This window comes from Chinchilla lanigera, unplaced genomic scaffold (assembly GCF_000276665.1).
Source record: "Chinchilla lanigera isolate Chin_1 unplaced genomic scaffold, ChiLan1.0 scaffold00177, whole genome shotgun sequence".
NCBI lineage: Eukaryota > Metazoa > Chordata > Mammalia > Rodentia > Chinchillidae > Chinchilla > Chinchilla lanigera.
The window spans coordinates 24,626-41,942 of NW_004955578.1; the positions used below are offsets into that span (position 1 = coordinate 24,626).

The 17,317-nt window shown below is 42.9% G+C and overlaps 1 pseudogene; it reads left to right on the top strand.

Annotated features, from left to right (window-relative positions):
- Nucleotides 1-845: 845 nt before the first annotated feature.
- On the top strand, nt 846-15,048 carry LOC102026584 (annotated as a pseudogene).
- The last annotated feature ends 2,269 nt before the right edge of the window (nt 15,049-17,317 follow it).

The following is a 17,317-nucleotide window of genomic DNA, read 5'->3' on the forward strand; positions in this document are numbered from 1 at the left end:
TAATTTCATCCTTTTCATTCCTTATTGCATGAATCTGAGTTCTTTCCTTCCTTTTCTTGAAAAAGTCAGCAAGGGGTTTATCAATTTTATTTATTCTTTCAAATAACAAACTCTTTGACTCATTTATTTTTTGGAGGGTTTTCTTTGTCTCAATTGCATTAGTTTCTCCCTGGATCTTTATAATCTCCTCCCTTCTTTCAGCTTTGGGCTTGACTTGTTTGTCTTTTTCTAAAAGTTTGAGATGTAGTATTAGGCTACTTATTTGTTCTCTTTCTGTTTTCCTGATGTATGCATTCACTGCTATAAATTTGCTTCTGAGGACTGCTTTCATTGCATCCCATAGATTTTAGTAAGTGCTATTTACATTTTCATTTGTTTGTAGGTATTTTTTAATTTCCTCTTGAATTTCTTCTGTAACCCATTGGTTGTCCAGGAGGTTGTTGTTTAATTTCCAAGTGTTTATCTAGTTTTCACAGTTCCTTTTGTTATTAATTTCCAATTTTATTCCACTCTGGTCTAATAGTATACATGGGATAATTTCAATTCTTTTTCATTTTGGTAGGTGTGCTCTATGGGCAGGAATGTGGTCTATATTAGAGAAAGTGCCACGTGTAGTTGACAAAAATGTGTATTCTGATGTTGTGGGGTGGAACACTCTGTATACATCTACTAAGTCCATTTCTTCACAGCTTTGGTTCAGATCTGTTATTTCCTTGCTAATATTTTTCCAGTTGACCTATCTCTGTGTCAATGGGGTGTTGAGGTCCCCTGTTACAATAGTGTTTTTAATTATATGGGTTTTCATGCCTGTTAAGATTTGTTTTACATGTGTGAATTATTCAAACATGGAGAAACCCCTGGGAATACATGCCATAGAACAGGTGACTCTTGTTCCTGCCATTGAGAACCAGAAAGGTCCAGAGTCAGCGGAGGAGCAGCTGCTGAACAAGGATGTGGAGAACATAAGAATGCAGGCAGACCCTGGGGAGGTCCTGTAGTCTGGGGTCATGAGACCCATTCAAAAGCTGTAAACCAGGAGACCCTTGCACAATACCTGCGGAGACTCCCTGGAAGCCATTCTTCCCCTGACAGTGCAGGCTGTGCTGAAGCTCTGGAGAAGTCTGCAGCAGGATTCCTGCTGCCTGTGCTGTCAGTTGGGTAGAGGACACTAACTGGTTGTGAGGCCCCAATGCGATGGGAGGCTGCAGGGAAAATGCTAGAAAAAATGACATTCACCCCAGATGGCTCACTTGATTTTTGACAACCTTTAGGCTGTACGTACTTTTTAGATCCTTCCTGCATATCTCTGTCTTCCTGAGAAACCACTTCGAAGATACCACCATGTATTACAGCAGCCATTGATATTTTCCTACTAATCTATCCATAACTCTGCAATGTTTATTTTGTTCATATCATATTTCATAAATGGATGCATGTCTATCATTATGTGTTTCCTAAAACAACCATTAAGAAAAGTTAATGATTACTCAATAGGTCACTCATGTATAGCTCTATTTATTTTCCTTAGAAGCCACTTTGAAGATACCAAAGTACAACAACTATTGATAATCTCCTATCTCTTTTGTCTGTAACTCACTATTATTGGTCAATTTGTTTTCCTGAGAAACTATCTTGTAGACAACAATGTATAAAATAATAACCATTGATAATTTACTACACCTTCATCTGTAATTTGGTAAGCCCCCCCCCATTATTATGTTATCCTTCTTTTACTCTTTAAAGTAAAATAAAAATTAAAAAAAAAAAGATTTGTCATGTAATTTGGTGCTCCAATATTTGGTGCATACATGCTTATGATTGTTATCTCATCCTCTTGCAGTTTTCCCCTGACAATTATGTAGTGACCTTCTTTATCTCTTGATTGTTGTTGGTTTGAGGTTTACACATTGTCTGCAAACAGAATAGCTACACCTGCTTTTTTGTGGGTTTCTGTTGCATGGAGGATTGTTTTCCGTCCTTTGACTTTTAGTCTATGGATTTCCTTTTGAGTGAAATGTGTTTCCTGTATGCAGCATATCATTGGATTTTGACTTTTTAATCCACTCTCCCAGTCTGTTTCTTTTGACTGTAGAATTGAGGTCATTTACATTTATAGTTTTAACTGATATGTAGTGATTTATCATTGTCACGCTACTTACTTGTGTTGGTGTCCTACTTTTTCTACCTGTTTACTTGCTTGCTCTTCTTGATGTTTCAATACTACTGTTGTTCTTTAAATTGTAGTCAGATTTTTCTCCATCTAAACTATCTTTTACTACTCTTTGTAATGCTGGCTTGGCACTCATGAAGTTCTTCAACTGTTCTTTGTCGTGAAAATATTTTTTTGCTCCGTTGAATTTGAGGGATAGTTTGGCAGGGTCCATCAGTCTTTGTTGGAAGCTCTTCTGTCTCAGGACCTGTAATACTTTGCTCCAAGCTCTTCTCTATAGGATAGTTTGTGCTGAAAAGTCTGCTGTGATTCTGATGGGCTTCCCTTTATAGGTAATCTGTTTATTTTCTCTACCAGCTTTTAATATTCTGTTCTTTTGCTGGAGATCTGGGAACTTGACTATTATATGTCTGGGTGTAGTTTTATTTTGGTGGTGGTTGTTTGGAGTTCAAAACGTCTCATTTTCCTGTATATCAGGTTCTTGTTCCAGGCTTGGGAAATTTTCTGCTATTATATCTGCAAATATTGTTTTTATGTCAATTGTGTTGCCTCCTGCTGTTTCATTGACTCCTATAAGTCGTACATTATTCCTCTTTGCCTCATCTTGCAGCTGTAGAATTGACTTTTCCTGGATCCTTGTTGATTTTACAAGATCCTTTCTTTCACAGTCACTAGCTGCCATGCTGTCTTCAAAGTCTGAGATTCTATCTTCAGCTTCCTTCAAGCGGTTTTGGCAGCTCAATGGCAGCTTTGTTTTCCTGGACAACTCTTTGAGTATAGTTCATGTGTTCTAAGTCCTTTCTAAATTTTTCATTGAATGCTTCTGTCCCTTGACTTTGTTCTTCTCTTTTCTTATATGTTTCTTCTTCAGACGTTTTGAGCAGTTCCTTCATTATTATTGTCATTTCATTTTTTGCCTGAGAGATTATTTCTGATCTCATCTCTTCTATGGTCTTACAGAGTTCTTTCTTTACTTGCATTGCAATCATTTCAGTTATTTCAGGCATGTGTTTACCACATTCTCCTATGCCAATATGTCCTGGACTTGTTCTGATTGGGGTGGAGTTCTGGGATTGTGTTTTAGTCCTTTGTTTTGTCATATTTGCTACCAGATGTGGAAAGCTCAGTTTCCATCTTCAGTGGCTGCATAGCAAAGGCCACTAGTGTCCCCAGTTTTCCTGTTGTTCAGGTTTGCCCTTCAGTGACCCCCAAGAAGCACTGCTTAGTCTTTGGTTTTCTAGCAGTTTTCGATTTGTATCTAGTTAACCCAGATCTCATATGTTGGCATTGATGTCAGCTAATGACAGACCATCTGATCCAGTGTCCCCATGCAGTTTAGGTCATGTGCACTGCCCACACTCGGGTTGCACTGGTGTGACAATCCTGGTCCAGTGGACCTGTGTCCCCAGTCAGAGCAGGGTAAAGAAAAAACTGAGACACAAACTTCTGGGTTGACAGTTTGTGACCTACCTGATGCTGTGTCTCCAGTAAATTCAGGACACATACAGGACCAGATGTAGGCCGGTCAGGCAGCAATCACAGACTGCCCATGCCTGTGACCCTCTAGGTGGTCTGTGTGAAAGTAAAGCACGGACTCGAACCACTGGACCAGCAGCTCTTGGAGCACTCACTCACTCGGCACAGGACACTCATTGGGAAGGGCCAAATGTGTTGCCCCGAGCCATAGAAGTCCGTGGGGCTTGTGAGTGAGGACCTCCTGTGTGTCAACGGTGCCTGGAGGGCAGAAATTCAGTCTGTAATGGCAGCAGGCTCCTGGGTGGCCCATCTGCCCCCAGGAAGTAGGTGGGAAATTCCTTGCTCTCTCTGTGAGTTTCAGCTGGGAACTGTGGCCCAGTTGCTTTTTATATATCACAGACATACTATCTTGTTTTTCCTCCTGGGTTTTGGACTTACATGGGATCGGTCACCCCTGCCTTCTTTCCCATTTCTCCCTTTTGGAATGGAAATGTCTCCCCTATGCCTGTCTCAAAACTGTATTAAGTTCACAGCTGGAGGAGATTTTCCTCAGGAGAAATCATGCCTTGGTTCCATTCATGACACCCCTGAATTCTGAATTGATGCCAGGATGAGTTAAGACTTTTGGTGGTATTGGGATTGAGTGAATGTATTTTGCATGTGAGAAGGACAGGAAATTTCAGGTCAGGGCTGGAAAAGTATAGTCTGGATGTGCCCCTCAGAGTTCATTTTTTAGAAACTTAATACCAGTCAATAGTGTTGAGAGGTATGGTGTTTGAAAAGTGATTAGGTCATGAGAGCTTATTCCCATGATGATCACTCAAGTGGGTTTACTGTGCACGTGAGTTTGGACCCCTTTCTTGTGTGCATGTCTTCTGATCATTCACCTTCTGCCACAGCACAGTAGAGCAAAGGAGGCCGTAGCCAGATCCAGACCTCTGTGACCTGGGACCTTTAGGCTTCAAGAATGATATATATACAAAAAAAAACTATGTTCTCTATAAATTACCCACTCTCACACATTTTATTATGACAGCATGAAATGGACTAAGACAAATGGTGAGATTCAGTATCAGATGGCACTAACTCACAGGCACACTGACAGTGGGAGTGGAAACTGGGCCTAGTAGCTGTAGGTCTGCAGGTCTGTTTGTCTCTGCAACGCTAGAATAATGCCACTTCATCACCTGAGAATCACTTCAATTTCTGAGGTTTTAGTTGCTGGGTACTAGGAAGGGAGCAAGGCAGCTGAGAGGGACAGATGGTCCTGTGAGCGGCACCTAATTACCAATATGTATTCGAGCATTTTAATGGTTTAACAACTGGTGCATATACTGACTAATAGCAACCCTGATGTGTGTATGCTTGGCAGTTCCAAGAGAAATATGGAGATGTGTTCACCCTGTACTGGAAGCCAAGGCCTGAAGTCCTGCTGTCATGACTTCATACGGGAGGCCCTGGTGGATCAAACTGAGGCTTTCTGTGGCTGGGGTACAATTGCTACCATAAAGTCTGTCCTCCAGGCATATGGTGAAGACCTCAAAGGCACTGGGGTCGGGGGAGCTGGAGGATGGGACTTGCTGAAGTTTAGAAAGGAGGAAAGGAGTGGAGAGGATTCCCACCTCCTTGATCTTCCCGTGTAAACCATGTGTCTCCTACAACCACTAGGGGTGGCCTATGCCAATGGGGAACCCTGAAAGGCCCTTGGGAGATTCTCTTTGGCCACCATGAAGGACTTTGAGATGGGAAAGTGGAGCATGGAGGAGCGGATTCAGGAGGAAGCTCAGTGTATGGTAGAAGAGCTGTGGAAATCCCAGATGAGTCGTGAGGGTGGGGTGGGTAGGAAAGGAAGACAAGGATACAGAAAGGGGCAGGGTGCACAGAAATAGAAGTACAGAGAGCTGCACAGGGGCAGAGACAGGTAGAAATAGAGACAGACAGAGGCATCAGGACAGAAAGAGATGGAATAGAAATGAACAGAGATTCGCAGCAGAGCAGCACAGGCAGGAAAGCAGCTGAGGTTTAGAGTGTCCAAGAATAACTTGGAGAAATAGGCTGAGTGACTCCACGCTATTGATTTATGTCCACGGAAATCATTTTATGGGTTAATTGTATGCGTCAAAAGATTTTACACAAGGCTTGCTTGTGTGAAAGAAAGGAAAAGGAAAAAGAAGAACAGCAGACGTGAAAAGAGTGAGCTGTATTTTCCCTCCCTTGAAGGAAGTGCTGACAAGCAGACAGTGAGTAAAGAGGCAGGTGGGTGCTCGGCTCTTGTGAAGCATTTTCAGCTACTTTTGGGTCCTCAATAACAGGGAGGTAGAAGTGACAGGACTCTGTGTTAGCACCTCCGTGGTTAGCATTCTTTCATTCATGTCAGGTCTTTGTCATGTGTGAAGTTTCTGAAGCTGGGGAGAAGCAACAGGGACAGAGAGACTGAGAGGGAAAGCAGAAGGAGGCAGAGACAGGAAAAGAGACAGACATGGAGGGAGCAAAAGGAAGAGAAAGAGATAAGAGTGGCAGAGACTCCGAGAGGAAGAAAAAATAAAGGGAGAGAGAAAGTGTGACAGACAATTAGAAATGGATGACCAAGTGTCAAGGAAAGGTCTATAAAGGAATGACAGTACACAGGTGAGGCTGTGAAAGAGAGGGAAAGAGAGAGAAAGAGTTTTAGAGAGAGACAGAGACAGAGATAGAGACAAGAGAGACAGAGACAGAGAGAGAGACAGAGGACCCTACCTATCTGATGTCCTTGGGCTCAGAGCCTTCCTCCTTCTCACCCAAGCCCTGGAAGAGGGAAGAGATGCAGGGGGAGTGACTGGGCTTTGAACTTGGACAATGAGGTGAGGAAGTGATTAGGGCTTTTAAACTTGCACAAGCAATGGATTGCACATGCTGCACTACCTCTTCCCCAGGGTTTCACTTTATTAGGTTACAGAGTGGGAGCTGTGGTAAGAAGCAGGGAAGGGGCCAACTGCTCTGGCTCTGTCTCTGCACTGCTTGGTCTGAATCCTGGCCCCAGGAATGGGTAGCTGGGTTACCTTGGTCAAATCATTTAATCATGAATCATTCATCCATCTATGAAATGGGGGATAATAATAGAGCCATGCCTTCCTTACCATGTTGTGGAGGAATTAAGTTAAAATAACAGGAGAAGTGCTTAGAATACAGCCTGGCACAGAGTGCATGCTGAGGAGTGTCAGAGTTCACTGTTATTCTTATCTTTGATTATGGAGTGACAGCAGGCACAGAGACAGGACAGCAGCCAAATGTTCACCAGGCTGTTAAATCTTGACTCATGAAGTGCCGCTCTTTTCCCCAGGAGGCCTTGTGGACCCCATATTCCTCTTTCATTCGGTGACGGCCAACATCATCTGCTCCATTGTCTTTGGAAAACGCTTTGACTACACAGATCACCAGTTCCTGGGGCTGCTGGACCTGTTCTATAAGTCCTTTCCACTCATCAGGTCCTTTTCCAGCCAGGTGGGGGAATGATAGAGGATGGGTGTGAGGGGAGCAGCTAGGGTAGGGGGAATGATGCCCTGCTTTCAGGGGCCCGGAAATCCACTTAGGGCTCGGAGAGGGGTGCAGAGAGCACAGAGGGGTGGGGACACTGAGACCTGAAGGGAGAGAGAGGCTGAGCAGGGACCAAGAGGCTGAGAAAAAGAAGGGAGTCACGGGGATGCAGAAATAAAGTGAAAGAGACAAAGAAGATGAAGGCTTGGGAAAGAGAGAAGGGAGGAAAAGAAGACAGAGAAAAGAAAATAAATGATACAGATTCTGAGGCACAAAAGTAGTGTGTGTGTGTGTGTGTGTGTGTGTGTGTGTGTGTGTGTGTTCCTGAGGAGAAGGAGAGAGGTAGACTCAGAGGAGAGAGAAATGGAGGGATAGGGCTTCCCCATGGAGGTTGGGGCCCAGAACAGCTTCTTACCTCTGCAGTCTGTAACTGAGCCTATGTGGACCTAGCTGCCCTTTCTTTCTTGCAGGTGTTTGAGCTCTTCCCCAACATCCTGAAACACTTTCCTGGCATACACAGGGAAATCTACAAAAACCTGCAGGGAATCAGCACTTTCATTGGCCACAGTGTGGAGGAACACCGTGACACCCTTGACCCCAACAGCCCCAGAGACTTCATCGATACCTTCCTGCTCTGCATGGACAAAGTGAGATCAGGGAGAGGGGAATGGATAGGAGGGGAGGATGGGGATGTGAAGGGAAGGGAAGGAAAGAGGTAGGGGAGGAGAGGGGGGAGTGGAAAACAGAGGATGGGCAGGACAGACTGGGAAGAGGGAAATCAGGAGAAACAGAAGCAAAATGCAGATGAGGTGGAAGGCAGCAAAAGATGGGAAGGAGAAACTGAAATGGGAGGGAAAGAGAAAGAAGCAAGGACTAGCTGCAGAAAAAATCAGGGCAAAGGGCCAAAAAAAAGCAATAAAATACCCATAGAGGAGGAAAAAGAATGGGACCCCCAAAAGTGAGAAATAAGCCAAAGAGATGGAAAGAGATTGAAACAGAGTCAGGTAGAATAAAGAAAAACAGAGGGAGAGAGAGAGAGAGAGAGAGAGAGAGAGAGAGAGAGAAACTCAAAGATAGAGAAACGTAAAGCGGGCCAGATTGCCTGAGTCCCAGAAACAGAAGGAGCGTTTCCAGGGGGACAGATGAACCTCTCTGCAGCAAGTCTTCGGTCTTCCCTGATCCTCTCCTATCACCTTGCTCTAGACATAGGACAAGGCTGACCAGCACACTGAGTTCCACCACAAGAACCTCATCCTGACCTCGCTTTCGCTCTTCTTTGCTGGCACGGAGACCACCAGCACAACTCTCCGCTATGGCTTCCTGTTTTTGCTCAAATACCCCCATATCACAGGTGGGCAACGGACAGCCAGTTGGGAAGGCCTTGTGATGACCTTTGGGTTTCAGAGTTGGGGTGAGAGGACCTCATGGATGACAGGAAACACTGGCACTTATGCCACAAACTCTATAGGCTTTGGACTAGCTCCCATATAAGCAAGTCCTGGGGATGTAGAGGTGAATGAAAAATCTATTGACCTGTTTTTCCACTGTTTTTACCTATCACACTGGGAAACTGAACCACTCAACCATCCATCCGTCCATCCATCCATCCATCCATTTGTTTATTAATTCACCTGTATATTTATTGATTCTTTTATCTATTTTTCATCAAAAACATATTGGTTTATTCATTTACGTGGATAAGCTGACTCGAGCTGATCCTTTGAACGCTGATAGTTATCACTGATTCATTGGCTTATTAAGTTATCCATGCATCTCCCCATCCATCTATCTTTGAACACGATTTCATTGCTTAATCAGCAGTCTCTCAATTGATGCTTCTTTCATCCATCATTCTTTCCTTTATTCAGTTCATAACTCATTTATCTCGTCTGGATTTACTTTTCATTAAGACTTCCCTCCATTTATTTCTTCATTTCCTCATACCTTCACTACTTTATTCGTTATACATTCCTCTATAAATCTAGCATTCATATGATTCTCTGTTAGTTGAGTTTTTTGACATATTTGTCTGTGAACCATCTATTAATAGATTAATTCATAATATATGATTGATAAATTGAAATGATTTATCTATACACATGGATTATTCAACTCATTCAGTCATCAATCATTTCACTTATTCATTTAGCCATTGACTTGATCGATTGATGGACTCATTTATCATCCAGTTTTTCTGAATCAATTTATTAATTTATTCTGCTGTTATATGTTTTAGGACCTAGCAGTGACACACTTGCATGCATAATAAATATTAGTTCGTGTCTTGTTGATTTTAGAGGAGGAATTTTGGAGTTCATCATATAAGTTCATCATATAAGTTTGGAGTTCATCATATAAGTTCATCATATAAGTTTGGAGTTCATGCAAAATGGTGGTGTGTTGGATGGGTGTGGAAGAGGGGAGCTCATTTATAGGGTTCATTAGATTTTAAAGGTGCAAATTCTTGTTAATTCCTCCCTCTTTCCCTCACCCACGGATGATTGTTTTGAGGATGTGAATGGTATAAACATTTTCTGTAGGGCTTTTCTGGCTCAAAGGTCCAAAGAAAAAATGTTCATTGCTAAAATGTCTTTGTGATGTGGGGTTCATTGTCCCCTTTTCTGTGCAGAGAGAGTCCAAAAGGAAATTGAACAGGTGATTGGCTCACACCGCCCACCAGCCTTGGATGACCGAACCAAAATGCCATACACTGAGGCAGTCATCTGTGAGATGCAGAGATTTGCGGACCTCCTCCCCATTGGTGTGTCCCACGTGGTCACCAAAGACACGTCCTTCCGAGGGTTCGTCCTCCCCAAGGTGAGACAAGCTGGTGTTCCACATCTTTGTTGCACTTTGGATTCTTAACCCACATCTCAACTGCTTGTTGGCTTCTCAACAGGGAAACCTTCTTTCATTTTGTTTTGTTCTATCTACTTACTTATGACTTTGCATGTGGAGGGCAGGGAATAGCAATATCTTCTGATCTTGTCATGTTTCCTCAGGGCACAGAAATGTACCCAATCCTGCCCACTGCTCTCCTTGACCCACGTCACTTTGAAAAACCAGACACCTTCAACCCTGATCACTTTCTGGATGCTAAGGGGGCACTGAGGAAGAGTGAAGCTTTTATTCCCTTCTCCATGGGTAAGTTGGTCCGGTACCCCTCTCCCAGATACAGGAGAGAGGTTCCCATTCTCTCCTTCAGACAAAGGGTGGCATGCACTTGTTTACTGAGCACTTTAGTTATATTCCACTTGCTTTAACCCAACCATCCTAGTCCACCTTCACTGCAGCCATTGAAGATACCTGAGCAGAGATATTGTCTCCTGAAGGCACATCTTGGTAAGGAGGACCATTGGCAAGTATACAGTTCCTAAACCCAAAAGAAATGGTCGTTTATGCCTGTAATCTGAGCTACTTGGGAGGCTGAAGCAGGAGGATTTCAAGTCCAAGGCCAGCCTGGGTAACTTAATCAAGAGCCTGTCTCAAAACAAAATAAAAAAAAAAACACAAAATAAAAAAGGACTGTTGAGGTAGCTTAGCGGTAGAGTACTTGCCTAGCATGTACACAGCCTTGGAGTCAATCCTCAGTACTGAAAAAAGCTCTGAGTAGAGAAAATTCTTTTTAAAACAAAACAAAAAAGGAAAACAACGTGTGTGTCTCTCATTTGAGTAAGGCAAAGTACTAGCAAAGAGCACATTGAAGGATGGGTAGGAGAAGACAAAGGGATGGATCTCTTGCAAATGGGAAGGGGTCCAGGAGACCAAGGGCAAAGGAGACGTGCAAGGGAAGTGGGAAATAAGTAGAATAAAAAGATGCCATGTACAGGAATCAAATCACCTCCATGAATGCAAACTTCGTAGGTCAAAAAATCAGATATGATTAATAATATCAACAGGAAAACAAAATGGGAAAGGAGGAGGGCCAGAGGTGGGAGGGAAGGGAAGGTGATGAAAAAAAGGAGCCAAGCTGGATTATACACACACATCCACTCCATAAGATGATGGAAAACTGCACATACAGTGAACATGGACTAACAACAGCAACAACAGCAAGAACAACAACGAAGACAATAGTAGCAAGCAAACCCCATGTATTAGCCTTAACCTGAAGCCAGTACTCCATTGGAGGCTAATGATAATGCATTAAGTAAATCATATACTGTTTGACCCAGGCAATATAAAGTATGGCAAGGGAGATGGACATTCATCAAACAGTTCTCAAATGATGATGTAATTAAATGAGTTAATGCTCACCTTATACTTAGGATTGCCTGGGACAAAGTATATTCATGTAGGGGGCAATTACTATTCTTGGTCATGATAGTGCTCTACAAGTGCCTTTGGGGCAACAAAATAGGATATATTGACTAATTTTGGTGGTTTGATGAAAAAACACTTATCTCAGAAACAGGTTTCTAGGTTGAAGCCTCGTGTGTGAGTACTGCTCAGCCACTGAGAAGAGCATCTCAGGGAGAGGGAACCGCAAAGACAAAGAGACTGAATGTGGAATCATGATGCATTTGATAAACAAAAAATCTCTGGTGTGTAGCTTAGGAAAGGGGACCGGGTGAAGAGCTCGGTTGGGCAGGACCTAGAGGGTTAGGAGAGGAGCTTGCTTTTCCCTAGAGTACTGTGGAGTTCAGAAAGGTCTTGACACTTTCATCTGTCCATGTTCCCGTGCTCCACTCTGGCTTTTTTTTTTTTTTTTTTTTTTTCAACTGAGGAAACACAATTCATATTTATTTGCTGCCACCATCTGGGCCACCAGGTTTCCAACATTATTTAAATAGAAATCTTTCCAGGTAAATTTAAATTCAGCACTAAACTATAAAACAACACTCAAACACATCAGAGCTGAAAACCAGTTTATTTCTCAGTCTCTCTCTTTCTCTCTTTTTTTGTTTTATTGAGACACTGTCTCACTATGTAGTTCAGGCTGACCTTCAATTCACTATGTAGCCAAGCTGATCTCAAACCAGTGTCAAACCTCCTGCCTCAGCCTCCCAAGCGTTGGGGTTGCACCACCACGACTGGTGTCTCAGGCTGTTCTTGCATTAACCTTACTTCCAGCGATGTGGACCAATATTGCTAGATGAAGAAATTTTTATTTTAGTATCTGTCCATATCACACTGATAAAGCATGAAGATATCCATACTGTTATAAATATATTTTTTAGAATATAGACAGTGAAAAAAAAGCTATTTGTCAATTTCTTGTAATTTAGGTTCCTGTACATTTTAAAAATATTTATTCAGTGGGCACGGTGGCACGTGCCTGAAATCCCAGCACTGAGGAGAGTGAGGTAGGAGGATCACTGTGAGTTCAAGGACAGCCTGAGGTATAAAGTGAGTTCTAATCTAGCCTAAAGTATATCGTGAGACACTGTCTCAATAACAAATTTTTAATTCAGTTTCAAAAGTTCTGTTATTGGAAGAAGAGTATAAATTAAATATACTATCTGATTAAAATATAATAAAAAGTGATATGACTTTGCTGCAGAGGAGCTGTACTGTGATGTCCCTCATGCTCACCCAGCTTACCAGTTTGACGGTGATCACATGTAGACTTAACATCTGAACCATGTAAAAATCAAACGAACCAGACAATTGCTTTAGTTCTCTTTTCTCCAACTTTGAACACAATGTTTTTTAGATCTGGAACTTCATGGTAAGTTTACATGTGTTATTAAACTCTTATCTGGTTTTGCCTTGTGTGGAAGTGTCTCAACAGTTTGCAGCCTATGATTGCCAGAAGCGTGACTGCTAAGGTTGGCTGACACTTGATTATCTATTCCAAGTGTACATTCTCAAGTCATTGTAGTTTGTTTACATGTTGAGTTAGGTTCCAATTTTCTATATGAATTGGCATCTTCACATCGAATTTTATAGGCTTCCCCCAGGGGAAACCCTAATGTCCAGTTTTCTTATCTTTTGCGAGGAAGGAATTCGCTAGTAACAAGTCTTCAGTCTTGAGTTCCATCAGTCACTTCAGTGACATGGTGTGATTGCCTCCTCTTGTGCTTTGTTTTCAGTGAGAGTTGGGAACAGTGGGATAGTTGGTGGGGTGGTTGGATCAGTTCCTGCACTCCTGAGTTCTACCCTCAGTGTATAGAAAACAGAGATGTAAAGAAGTAAGAACAGGGGTAGATGGATAAGCAACAGCGATATAGAAGAATGATTCAGAGAGAGATAGTGGCAAAGAGACAGAAAGGAAGAGACAACATGGTGGGGGAGTTTGGCCAGGGAATGAAAGAGAGGAATAGAGATTGAGATTGAATGAGAACAAATCAGATCCAATTACAGCCAAGGAGTTAAGATGATTAATATGGCAGAAAGCAGGAAAGGGAAGAGGATAATAAAAGACAGACATCAGGGGCTGGGAATTTAGCTCAGCAGCACAGTGCCTGCCTGGCAAGCAGGAGGTTGTGACTTCAATTCCCGGTACCAAAAAAAAAAAAAAAAAAAAAAAAAAAAGACAGACATAGAAACAGGGCCTGATGTATGCAGACAAAGACAGAGGCAGGCTACTCTGATAAGAAAAAAGATGCATAATGGGCCAAAGATGCATAATGAAAAATCTGTCAAAAAGGGTACCCCAGAGGGACAGGGTGTGTAGAGAAGGCATCAGACTATTTTGGAGAAATCTGGGCCACAGAACCAGTTCCAGGAGAAGGACCACCTTGGAGCCTTCCCTGAGTACTTCTAAGCTCATGTCTCCTAATTTTTGGATGTATCCAAGGGAAGGGGGTACTGCCTCAGATACCTCCATGTAGGCACAAGATCCCAATGATTTGAAAGGCATTGGGAATGCCCTGAAACCCATCCTTTACATGGCCTTCCAAGTTCATTAATTTGCAGATGAAGATGCACTGAAAGACAGGGAAAGTCTCTCTGAGCATTTGCCTCAATTAGAGGCTCTCTTTGTTCTCATTCCACCCCAAGCCCAATATATCTAAAGTAGTATTGTGATTCCTTACACCTCTTAGAAAGTTGTGGGCCACAGATCACACCTGTTGAGTATTGGTTTCAATTATTACTTTATGTGCAATATGAGTGTACATATATGTATATGCTTGAAACTCTTGGAAGAGGCCAGAAAACAATGAAGGCAGGGAGAAAAGGGAAGGAAGGAAAGAAAAAAAGAGAGTAGGAAGAAAGACAGAGAGAGAGACAGACATAAAGACAGGCAGACAGAAAAAGCCACATAGCCCCAGAAATACCTTACCACTCAGAAAAAAAAATCATAAAAGAGTTCCTACAGTATATATTTTTAATACGAACTGATATTAGCTTGAGGTCCTATGAATAGTAACTTAACCCAAACAGTCCTATGAGATGGGTAATATTCTCATTATATGAGAAATGAAGGACACCAAAAATGTTACCTCATACATGTGCACATACTTTTATAATTACACATACCCACAAATGGGTCCTTATCTCATATAGGATCACTGAACCCTGTAGAAATCAAACAAAACTACAAACTACCATACCTCCTAACTCCTACTGAACAATGAACATCCACTCAAAGATCTGTAGCCACTATCAGAAGCACTGGGAACTTCCTCCATGTGTACTCAAATGGCACATTAGAGGTCACACTTGTGCAATGAGCACATGTGGCTAAGCTTAGAGATATGACAGGGCAAAGAATATCAGCCTGGCCCACACCTGTGGCCCTCTGTACCCACAAGGAAGTGTATCTGTCTTGGAGAAGGAATTGCCCGCGCTGAGTTATTCCTCTTCTTCACCACCACCCTCCAGAACTTCTCCATAGACAGCCCAGTGGCTCCTGAGGATAATGACTTCACAACCCAGACGTTGGTATTGGCAGAGTACCCCCAATATACCAGATTTGTTTCCTGCCCCACAAGATTGACTGAGGGGAAAGCGATAAAGAATTGCAGGATCATTAAGTGCCGTAACTCTGTGGAGAATGGCCCTTCATTTCCAGCATCTGAGAAACCTGTTGTGAACCAGCATCTTTCCCCTTACCTGGTTGCTACTCCATGCAAAAGTTATTTTTGTAGGCTTCCTTCCATACTGCTGCAGTGCTTTGAAAACTCTGGGGTGTGTTCCCTTCTTGTGTGAATTGAGTGCAGAAGTTAGGAACTGGATCAACAATAATGAAACCCCTTCTCTGGCATACATAAAGATGTTAGGGGTTAAAAGGGATAAATTGCCTCAAGGACTTTCTGGAGTTCTGCCCCCCAGACTACAGCTCATGCTGTTACTTTTTTGTTGCCCAGGACAATCACAGACTGCTTGTTACCTCCTTCTGCTCCCTGTTCTGTGCTAAAGAGTTCTATGTAGAAATTTGCATCTCCATGGCCCCAGATGATGGGTGCAGTGGTCATGTCCATTTTACAGATGAATAAGAGAGGTCAGGCAATGGTAACAGCTGCCTGAGCTCACAATGCCAGTGAGCGGAGTGACAGACATCCTCCACTATAAAGTTCAAGCTCTTCACTATGAACCACTGAATGAAGATCAAATTCACATAATATAAAAGGGACTATTCTAAAGTGTACAGTTAATTGCTTCCTAGTTCATCTACAAGGTTGTACCTGGTGGGAACGGCTGGAGCTGCAAACTGATCTTATGTGTAAGGGCAGGACAGAGGCACAGTGCCTCAAGCAGTCAACCCATCTCAGTCTTGAGAAAAGCATTCGGCATGGACAATACACTGGTTAGTTGCTGAGCAATATTGCAAGAGACTAAATAAATGCCGCTTCTGCTGATGTTAGGTCCTCTTGCCCATCAGGTAAGAGGTCGCCTCCACCCAAACAAACTTTTGTCTCTTGCTACTATTTTCCTCATACCCACTGCTGTTCCTCCCCGGGAGACAACAAGAGACCCAAGAAGTCCCTTACAGTACCCAAGTCACTCTGAAGGTTTCAGACATATTTGTCACTGTCCTCCAAAGCTCTTACTTATTTGGCAGTCACTCCCTGATCTCCTTTCCCCAGCCCCGGGAAATACCAATCAGATGTCTGTGTCAATGGACTTGCCTTCTGGTCTTCTGGATGTTTCATATAAATAGAATAATATAAACTGTGGTGTTTTGCTCGTTTGTTTTTAAAATCTTTAAACATTTCTGAGACTCTACAATATTGAGGACAGCAGTCATATGCTCCCTCTGCCCTTCCTCCTTACCCTACTTAACTGCTTTGCACTGTTTTTTTTCTCCTCTGTGGAAGGCACCCTCAGACTCCACCACTTGTGCTGTGTGATTCTCTACCGGCACCATGCATTCCCTCATATTTTGCTTTAAATCGCCTGAGAATCAAATAAACCTGCAAAGCTTGATCACCCCATCAAGAGGTGACCCCTGCCATTTTGTGTGTGACCTATTAGTTATCAGGTCGCTAGGGCATTTTCAGAGAGACGTTTTGTGAGAGCACTTCCCACATCTCCATGCCAGCTCCATGAAGGGTCAACCTGTTGTCTTCTTCACTGTCCAACTTTCAGCACCTGGAGTAGGGTGTCGCATATGACAGCTGCTGCAAATTTTGCTGATGTTAGGTCCAATACATAAAAGATTGGCTACACCAGGTACCCTGCAACCTCCTCCTTCCAATGCAGCCAGACCTCTCCTTTCAGAGCATGTCACCTTCTCCATGTCTCACTTCCTGTTGATAACAAAAAAATTCCTGTTCCGAAAGGACCCAATATTTCACTTGCAGTTACGCTTCACCTCTTCCTCTGCATGACATTTGCTCATGACGATGAGCCTAGAACCACCTTCACTATGGAAGCAGCATCCACATGTCCTGCCCCTGGCACTGCTGCACTTTCCCAAGAGAAATGTACATTCAGGGTTTTCCTTATGAAGTCTTTCCTAGTCAACCAGTGGTAAAGAGGAAGCTGGCTTTGGGACTCATCCCTGGTATGCTGAACACTGGTCTTCCACAAAGACTGGAAATTTTTGGCTCCCTGTATCTACTGGAGATGTTCTAGGGTTTCTGCCAAGATAGATTCCCGGCACACAATCTTCCAACCACAGGAGGAAAACAACAAGTACAGAAACCTGCCTTTCAAGGAAAACTGAAGTGTGGATGGGTTGTAGAGACAGGGCCATGGTGCTGTCTGACTTCATCTTCTTCTTCATCCTGATTACCCTCTTGCTACTCTGGATCTGGAGCTGCCCCC